The sequence below is a fragment of the Lissotriton helveticus genome, chromosome 10, assembly GCF_964261635.1.
Source record: "Lissotriton helveticus chromosome 10, aLisHel1.1, whole genome shotgun sequence".
NCBI lineage: Eukaryota > Metazoa > Chordata > Amphibia > Caudata > Salamandridae > Lissotriton > Lissotriton helveticus.
In genome coordinates, this window is record NC_136071.1 from 1,177,385,186 (window position 1) to 1,177,395,464 (window position 10,279).

Consider the following 10,279-nt stretch of genomic DNA (forward strand, 5'->3'; position numbering starts at 1 on the left):
TCGCAGAAACTACATGCGGTTGTACTTCTTGTGACTGTTGCCTCCCTGCAGTAATAAACGCTGATCTTTGACGCCGAAGGAAGTCTCCCGTGTCTCTGTCTTTAGTGCGCCAGAACAGGTATCCCACAAAGGTTTTAGGTGTTGTTCCCTGGCACCGTTGGGCCTTAAATAGCCCAGTCCTTCAGTTGGCGTCCAGCGCGGGGCGACATCGGCGGTACCGGTCCAAAGCCTGACGATTGTGAGGAACTTCGTGTGAAATCTCCGAGGAAAAGGTGCACCCCGCTTCATCGATCCTGTTGTCGAAATAAGTGGTCCGAAGATTTTTCCCGCGAAGATTCCCGCCTCCTGACGGCTGCGACGGACCGATGCCCTGACTGTCGACCTGTCTTCGACGCCTGGCGTAGACCTTTCGTACAAGCGAGACGATAGACGGGCCTTCCTGGTGATGCCATTGTATTTTCAGTTAAGTATTTGTGGGTCGCTCCCAGTCCTTAGTGGTTGTTGCAGCTTATTGAAGCTTTGTTGTATTGCATGGTTCCATAGCATTTGTGGTTCTTAGTTGTTGGTCCTTAGTTGTTATTTGACAATTGCAATTGCCAAAAACCGAGGGTTTTGTCTTTCACGAAGAATTAGTGCTTCGGTAACCCTTAAAGTTTGATACTAGGTTAGTGTGCACGATGCCTAGCCATAGTGGTTTTCTTGGTTTCTTTCAATGTTGCAACAAGGATTCCCGGTTGGAGGACTCGTGTCCGATACCTCCGGTTGGAACTCCGATATATGAGCTCTATAGTCGACATGGTGTGGGCCCTATTATATATAATAAATATTGGGTCCGTTACACGAAAAAAGATGGTGTCCTTAGTTGGCCACCGCATGGAAGTTTCGACCTCACGATCTTAGATAATCTAGAAGCTAAGTTGTTTAAAAGGAAAGCTAGGCCAGCTATGTTTGATTCCTTTCGGTTGTGGCGTAAAGAGGCCAAGCAGAAAGAAATCAAACAGCTTAAAAGGGATCGAAGAGAAGGTATCGTTCCGATAATGCAAGTTGTTCAACAATGTCCGCGAGATAAAGAAGAAAAAGAAATAGAAGTTTCCACTAGATTGCATCACATGAGGGTAGACAAATGTTACCCAGTTTTACCAACTAGTCTAGATAAGAAGAAAGAGGATTCAAAGGAGGATCCCCTGTTAGCATATTTGATGAAATCGCCACCTCCTTATGCACAGGGTGCTACAGCCCCTGTAGTTCCTCCTGTGGTACGGCCTGTAATTCCTCCTGTTGTCCCTCCTGTTGCTCCAGCGGCTGCGGGTCAGCCCGTTGTTGGTCCTACGTTTGTTTCACCACCTGTCTCTATTCCTACTGCTCCTTTGCCTGTACCTTCTCAGCCTCTTGTCCCTGCCACCCCGACTATCTCGCCTGCTTCTGCTGTGTCTGCCTTCACTCCAAACGTTGTGGCTCCTGTTCTCCTTTCTCCTTCTGTTCGTAATCGTATCCCTAACACTGTTGCTACCCTCTATTCACCTCTTTCTGGTCAGTTATTTCCATCCAATACCTCTGAAACTCCCCAAAGACGGAGTCAGATCCCTAGTGGAAGGGAGAAAGAGACGTTAGTGACAATGGCACATAGGTGGATAAGACATCCTGCCAACTACCCTCCACGCATGGTTTTCGAGACGTTTTCTCAGTTTAATGAACCTACACAGAGATTCGTGTTCGAAGAAATGTGTAACTTTTTGAGGGAACAATGGTATAATGACAATTTAGATAGCGTACCGCCCGATATGATTGAACTTCAGAGTCAATTTTCGAACGGTATGATTGTAGGTAGCGATGTACGACGTGCCTTAGAGCGATTGTTATCCTTTAGAGCCACAGTGCCTTCTCGTGTGCCCTTTAATGATGACGACTTAGAAACTTGGAAAACGGCTCCTGGTCAGTATCCTATGAGGGAGGTTCCGCCAGTATGGATGCCAGGTGATCCTGGTGCTGCTCCTCCGGTCCTTCCACATTTCCAGAGAGTTTGGATACACCTCCCATGGAAGCGATCAGAAGTATTGCAAGTCAAGCAATCCTTGCCTGATCCACGCAAGAATCCGGCGGGTTACTATAAGGAGTTGTCTCAATTGGTAGATGCTACTATTATGAACCTTGCCGACATCGACATGCTGTTCGGTAATGTTGTACCACAGCCGGTTTGGGCGAAAATTCGTCAGGAAAATCATGCGAATGAGTTAGGCGGTGATTGGGCTGCAATAATAGCGGCTGATGGCCGACAAGTTGGTGGGGCTAAGCCTGAGCAGTTAATTACGGATCTGCCCCAGAGAATAATTACGTTCATGAAAACGCTTATGCCGGCGATGAGGGTAAACTGGGATAAATTAGCAGCCTGTAAACAGAAGAAGGACGAGAGTGTCTCTGATTTCTTTACTAGATTCGAAGAGGCATTTGTCGATCATAGTGGTCAGGATATGGGAACTGAGGGAGGTCAACGGTTGTTTGTTGATAAATTTGTGTTGAATTTATTGCCAGAACTATGCAACAAATTGAAAAAATCAGAAAGTGCATGGGCTGTTTCAACCACTGCACAGATTTAGCAACGGCTCTATATTATGAGAATAGGGAAAAAGAAGAAAGTGATCGTGTAGATAAGAAAACGAAGGAGCTCAAAACGAAGGTTTTGTTGCAGCAAGCGTATCCTCCGCGTTCAAATCACACTGATTTGCAACCGCAATATAGACCACAATCGCAATCTTCCAGACTGCAGTCACGTCCTGACCCCTCTGACTTTAGATCTATGCTTGGGTATAACCAGTGTGCATATTGTAGAAGAGAGGGGCATATAAAATATGATTGTCCCGCTTTGCGTGACCGCCTTAATGGTGTATCGGCACGAGGGGGTCGTGGTGGACCTCAACAAGCATCCCGAGGTAGAGGTCGCGGTGCCCTTCAAAATCAGACTGAGCGCCCTAGTACGTCCTCGGAAGCGAATAATTGTTTTGACCAGCGAAATGTAAGGTCCGATAAATCAGCGCAGTATTACGCGGACGACTATTACGTTGAACATGAGACTGTTGTAAACGATCGTTACTAGGACAGCCACCGACAGAGAGAGGGAGTAGTATCAGTTCCGGTTGATCAGAGTGGGCCTTACGTCGCAGTTGCTACATCTGGCGTAGTTGAGCCTTTTCTGTTAGACACTGGTGCGACGAAAAGTTCCATCATGCATTCGAAACTCCCTGGCGCACCTTTGTCCGGCTTAACAAATGTTTCCGTTGGATTCTCTGGCGCCCCGGTTAGCAATCCTGTCTCCAGCCCTTTGCCCCTTACTATTGGTCCTCGTGAGTTGGAGGCTCCATTGATTCTGTCTACTGGTTGTGGTGAGAATCTTTTGGGTCTGGATTTGTTGAAACGGTTATATGCGACTTTGTATTGCTCTCCCGAGGGAGTGGAGCTTACATTAGGTCGGAGAGTAATCTCTCCCATGTACTTGTCGATCGATAAATTCCCGCCGGAATTGAGCTCCCTTCCTGCGTCTCTATGGGCCACAGGTCCCAATGATGTGGGTCTCTTGGACATCCCACCTTATGTAATGAAGCTGAAACCAAATGTACGATTGCCACGTATACCACAGTATCGTATCTCCATTGAGGGAGAACGGGCGCTATTAACGATTGTACACGATCTGATCGAAAAGGATGTCGTTGAAGAAACTCGGGGAAATGTGTGTAATAGTCCTGTGTTACCCATTCTAAAACTAACTGATCCATCTAAACCTCCTGTGTACCGTTTCATAATCGATTTGAGAGAAGTAAATAAAATCGTGATTCCACAGTTTCCCGTGGTCCCTGATATAACGGCTTTGTTGACCCTGATTCCAGCTTCTGCCTCCTGGTTCACGGTGATCGACCTAAAGAATGCTTTCTTTAGTATCCCGATTGCTGAGGAAAGCAGAGATCTATTCGGATTCTCATTAGGTGGTTGCAGTTTTAGACTGAAACGCGCACCACAGGGCTATTGTGAGAGCCCGTCGATCTACAGTCAAGCCCTTAAAAGTCAACTTGATTCATTTATATTACCGGCAGGCGCAGCCTTGATTCAGTACGTTGACGACCTGTTGGTCGCCGCTGATACCGAAGATATTTGTAGAACTGCTACAGTATCATTGTTGCGGCATTTATGTGACTTACATCACAAGGTGTCACCTTCCAAGCTGCAATATTGTTGCCAAGAAGTAACCTACTTAGGTCACTTATTGTCAAAAGAAGGGAGAAGGTTGACCCCAGAGAGAATTGCAGCGATTACCCGAATGACTGTGCCAAAAACCCAGAGAGATGTACGTGCCTTTCTAGGTATCACGTCATACTGCAGACAATGGATCCCAAATTTTTCACTATTGGCGAAACCATTGTTAGCTCTCACGTGCAAAGATGTTCCGACTCCTTTGCCATGGACTGAAGAGTGTCAGAAAAGTTTCTCTGAATTACGTGATGCGTTGTGTTCGGCTCCTGTGTTAGGTACTCCTGATTACAGTAAGCCGTTTACACTATACGTTCACGAGAGGGATGGTTGTGCGTTGAGTGTTCTGGCACAACAATTTGGCAACAAACAGCGTCCATGCGCATATTTTTCTTCGACCTTAGACCCAGTAGCTAGAGCTTTGCCGAGTTGTTTAAGAGCAACAGCGGCAGCTGCGGCGTCCATTCGACAGTCCGCAGGTCTGGTCATGGATAATATGCTTACGGTGATGGTTCCGCATGCAGTTGACACTCTCTTGAACCGAACGAAAACTCAACATTTGACGAGCGCAAGGTTGTCTAGGTATGAGCTGACGTTACTGGCAAGTCACATACGGATAAAACGATGTAATGTGCTGAATCCAGCAACATTGTTGCCGATCAACACGGAGTCAAGTGATGTAGCACCACATGACTGTTATCTAAAAACTGAAGAAGAGACGAAGGGTCGTATTGACCTAAAAGATACTCCATTGGTAGATCCCGATGGTACTTTGTATGTTGATGGTTCCTGTTTTAAGTTACCGAATGGTGATGTGACGACTGCGTATGCTGTGGTGACGTTGAGAACGGTTGTGGTCTCTCTGAGATTAAGTCAGAACTCGGCTCAGGCAGCTGAGTTGATCGCCTTGACGAGAGCGTGTGTGTTGTCCAGAGGAAAGCGGGTGAATGTGTTCACAGACAGCCAGTATGCTTTTGGTGTGGCACATAGTTTTGGACGATTGTGGAAAGAAAGAGGATTCTTAACGTCGCATGGCACAAAGATTCAGCATGGACAGCTTGTGAATGACCTTTTAGATGCACTCACATTGCCTAAACAGGTGGCCATAATTAAATGTAGTGCGCATCGAAAAGTGACAGATGATGTTGGTCGTGGTAATGCGTTTGCAGGTGAGACTGCTAAGGAGACAGCGAAAGATCTGACAAATCGAATGTATGTTACAAATTCAGTAAGATGGCCTGCGGAAACTAGTATGTGTGAGGACACAGTGGAGAGTGTGAAGGAAATACAGAATGAGGCCACTGAAATGGAGAAGACTAAGTGGAAAGAAAGCACGGGAAAATTAGATGAGGATGGATGTTGGGTTGATTTGTCAGAGAAACAGAGATGGATGTTACCGGATGCATATGTGCTTGCTGTTGTTACAATGGCCCATGGCACAGCACATATTAGCTCGAAGGGCATATGCAAGTTGTTGTCTCCCGTATGGAAGAATGATGGGATTACTAAATGTGCAGAGAGAGTGGTTAAGAATTGCATGGTATGTTTGATGCATAATCCCGGTAAGGGCACCCACACTCCACCTGGTCATTTTGCCCCTCCTACATGCCCTTTCGAAGTTATCCAATTGGACTTCATCCACATGGAGAGATGCAATAATTTAAAGTATGTACTGGTTGTGGTTTGTGCGTTCTCCAGATGGATTGAGGCTTACCCTCTTAAAGATAATACTGCCCTATCCACAGCTAAAATTCTGCTCAAAGAGTATTTCCCCAGGTACGGCATGCCTCGGATTGTATGGTCGGACAACGGAAGTGAGTTTGTGGGAAGCGTGATGAAGAGTGTGTGTCGTGGCTTAGGAATATCCCAGAAATTTCATAGTGCTAATCATCCTCAGTCAGCGGGTTTGGTGGAAGGATACAATGGCACCCTGAAACTAAAACTTGCTAAGATTCAAGCAACAACTGGTTTATCATGGCCTGACGCTTTGCCTCTAGCTCTCTTATCGACCAGGGCTACTGTACACTCTCGAGTAGGGCTTAGCCCATATGAGATTGTGTTCGGCCGCCCTGCGAACATTTGGGGGGTTCCGAGGCCTAAAGAATTGAACAGACTTGAATATCCAATGTTAATTGATTATCTATATGATCTGACTGCTAAATTGAGTTTGATTCATCAACAGGTCTTTGAGGCTCTGCCGTCACAAACAGAGGGTCCTGGTCATCGGCTCCAACCAGGGGACTGGGTCCTCACTAGAAATTTCGGACGAAAACGCCATCTTGAGCCGAGATTCGTGGGACCCTTCCAGGTGCTACTAGCAACGAGGACGGCGGTTCGACTGGAGGGACGGAAACACTGGGTGCATGCCACCCACACCAAGAAGGTTCCGCTTCCTCTGCTGGCAGACACATGGATACGTAAAGGTTTTTCCTTGTCTGAGACTGACGTTCCCCAGCGCTTTGTCCCATTTAGCGAAGCTCAGACCATAGGGAACACTTCAGTGTTATCTGACATCCCTGTTGATTCCTCTCAAACAATTTCTCTTCCTTCAACGTTGGGGAATATAAGTACTGAACAATTGCCTGGACAATCGAACACTCTTTTGCCATCCAATCCACTGTTTGAAGATCAGACTCAACCCGGGAGAAGTCGATACTTTCTTCGACCGCACGTTAAGGACAAATAAAAGAGTTCTGTTGTCATGAACATTGTGGACATTATATATTGTGTTTACCTTTTCTTTCCATACAGTTAAGAGACTATTATTGAATTGATTCTAATTCATTTAACCTATCATCCGGGTTGGCCGTAGGGCCGTGCGGGTACTTCCTTCTGTTTAGCAACTATCGACACTAGGTCGGTTTCTTTTGTCGATTTCTGGGAACTCCTGGGAATTGGCAATCGCTACTCAGAACGAAGTGCGTCAAGAACGTCACGGACGGTTTTTAGAGGATGGACTTCTCGAAGCTGTCGGAAAGAGAGAAAATGTTGGCGCAAAGATCAAAAGTGTTTTGTACAAAATGTTTTCTATTTCAGATCTTTATGTTGTTCCTAACCGTTTCAATGCTACTGGTGGGTGGAGTATATTTTGGAATTCAATTATTATTACCTTCCATTTCACCTACTCCTCCTTCCTATACTCTGAATTTCGCTTCCACTGTTTCTCCTCATTCCTTTCACCTACTGCCTCAACATGAACAAGTCAGACGTGCGGAATTTACAAACAATTCCTTTGTGCAACTTTTGCATCAGCATCAGTTGGTGGTAAACACTACGAATTGTTGGGTGTGTGGGCTAATGCCACATACCATGGACAGGGGTATCCCATATTTGGTCCTTCCGTACAGCCCCCAAGGGTCAGTTCGGGCATTCCAAACCATGTTCCGTAGTGCACTAGATTCCTCCCCCCATCGAGAGCCACGCTCAGCAAACTTTGGTCCTGGTCCGTATAACAAGTCTCTAGTGATAGCTATTGCCGATATAGATAGAGATAACTTCGATACGTCACTTATCCCAGAAGAGGAGGTGCAAACCTATAAGTACCTTAGTGCGGCTGAGTATAGTATATCAGTGGGTGAGAGGCAGCTTAAAAGCTCGTCTCCAATCTGGATTGTACCTCACCTAGGCCACTTTTGTCTGCAAGGTCGTGGCCGAAATCCAAGAGCCCAGCTTGGGAAGAGTGCTCGTGTGGATACTTACGTTCTACCGATGCTCTCTTCCCCTGTCTTTCTAACTGCCAAGGGTACCTATTTTGTATGTTATGACCGAGCATATACGTGGTTACCGCACGACTTCTCAGGTACCTGCTATATTGCAAATCTCTTGCCCCCGACTTTCACTGTTGCTGCCAACTACCACAAAACCAGAGTTGTGAGAGGTGTCATTAGTAAAGAGGATACTTCCGGTCAAGAAGCAGGAGACTTCTTCAAGGGTTTCCTACCGTTTTGGGGCCCCATGGTCAATAGCAGAAATCTGAGACAGTTAACTCGTGTAGTAGAGTCAACTGCTAACATAACTGCAAGTGCCCTTGGTAATCTGACAGCAGAGCTTCAAGCGGATAGGCTTATGACGTTACAGAACCGTATGGTCCTAGACGTTGTCCTAGCGGATAGAGGTGGTGTGTGCAAGGTCATCCATTCGAGCTGCTGCATATTCATACCGGATAACGCTCCAACGGTTTATCAAGCCATCTCCAAGTTGCACAAAATCTCGGAGTCCATACACGAGGACGAGGGAGATTGGACGCTTCTAGGATGGTTTTGGGGTCTAATGTCGACTTGGGGTTGGAAGATTCTGATGATCATAGGGGTTGTCGTGACATTTCTGTTCACGTGTTGTCTTTGTGTACAGTGTGGTCCTGCCTTATGTGGCCTTTGTGCTACAACGTGTATAAGAAGGCCACCCGTTTCCAAGGAGACATTGATGGATAGAATTATGCTCCAACAACATCTGAATGATCTGATGAATATCGAGATCGACTCCGACTTCGACTAGTTCTTGCCTACATGAGGGCAAAAGGAGCGTCTGAGGTTCCGTAAAAATCGTTACGACGTTTTGGGCACTGCCGAATATGGACGAATGTGGTATCAATGAACCGTAAATGACGAGTTGTGTAAGTGTACGCTTTTTCGCCATACTTCTCAGAAGTGCTCCTCACACATTTACAGGTTTCTTCAATGAACGCTCGGGTTCCATATTAGATACGGCATCCATTTTGTTTCTTGCCCTCACGTAGTCAGCGAACAGGCAACTGTCCGCATCGTGACCTTTTGTTCCCAAGCTTCACGGAAGAAGCATATGCCTTTTCATGCGTCTTTTATGAGTAGGGGGAGGACACTGTTAAAGCGGTTGCCTCCGCTCGGAGGTGATCCTGCCGTGCCGGTCTATTGTTTCAGCCGTGCATACGCAAGGATCAAATCCTTTTGACCCTGTGATCATGCTTCCGATATTGCCCTCACACTCTTTTCTCTACTGTTGTCTGACTTCCTTGCAGCTGTTCTTGTCTCTTTCTCTTGTTTATTTACAACTCAAGTGGAATGTACCTAATGGTGAGAAGATGTGCTTTTACAGTTGGAACTGGTGATGTTAATGTAATTATGTTCCGGTGCTCTGAATACATGAAAGCGATCCTTTGAATTTTACTGTGGGAAATGAGTTGTAACCTTTTGCTTATATATTGTGCAATGACCAAATCCTGTATAAAAGAGAGCGACCCACATATGCAATTTGAAGCAGACTCGCAGAAACTACATGCGGTTGTACTTCTTGTGACTTTTGCCTCCCTGCAGTATTAAACGCTGATCTTTGACGCCGAAGGAAGTCTCCCGTGTCTCTGTCTTTAGTGCGCCAGAACAGGTATCCCACGAAGGTTTTAGGTGTTGTTCCCTGGCACCGCTGGGCCTTAAATAGCCCAGTCCTTCAGGACTGAACAAGCCGCATATCAGTACCCATAAGACACCTTCGGTACCGAAATCAGGGATACACCCTATTCCCGTTCCTTCCAAAAAGGCCTCGGTATCGAACCCTTCGGCACCGAAAGACCAGAAGGCCTCGAAACCAAACAAACACCGAAAACCTTCGGATCTGAGGAGTATTTCTGCCTCGGCACTGACATCGAAGCCAAAGGCGCACAAGACCCCTCTTACGGCTCCAGAGTCCAAATCAAAACCACGTACGGATCCGGAAAAATCGGCCCAGAAAGGATACAACAAGCAGGAAGAACTTTTTCAACTAGAGCCTATCGATCCGAAACAAAAGACATGTGGACCTTAATATAGACCATATTGTCAGTCTCCCAACAAAGAAGAGGAAATTGGATACCTCACACCCTCCTGAGGTACCTGTGAAGAAAAGAGACTTTGCAACTTCACCCAGAAGACCCTCGTCTCCGATTCTTCCTACCAAACCGTTGTCTCCTATAAACTCTCCTAGACTCTCTCCATACTCACTCTTACCCCCACAGGATGAGGATGATCTAGGGGACGGGAATGGACACAATAAGGATCCTTTAGATGACTCTGATGACACTACTCCACAACAAAGT